Source organism: Penaeus monodon, chromosome 21, assembly GCF_015228065.2.
Source record: "Penaeus monodon isolate SGIC_2016 chromosome 21, NSTDA_Pmon_1, whole genome shotgun sequence".
Lineage (NCBI taxonomy): Eukaryota > Metazoa > Arthropoda > Malacostraca > Decapoda > Penaeidae > Penaeus > Penaeus monodon.
In genome coordinates this window covers 40,643,245-40,643,463 of record NC_051406.1, presented here as the reverse complement: position 1 = coordinate 40,643,463, position 219 = coordinate 40,643,245, and positions in this window count along the sequence as shown.

The following is a 219-nucleotide window of genomic DNA, read 5'->3' as shown; positions in this document are numbered from 1 at the left end:
CAACAACGCTTATCCAGTTACATAATCAGTCCGTGGGAGATGTTTGAAGGTTATCAGGTTTTACGACGTATTAATCCAGAGGTTGTTGCCTGTCACTATGCTACGTTGCATGTACAGGTTGCAGTTGTGAAGACAGAGCCTTATATACTGGGAGTACCTTGCTTGTTTCTTGGACTTGATATCTCTAATTAAATTTCCTCTATTCTCTTGGGGTTTTTT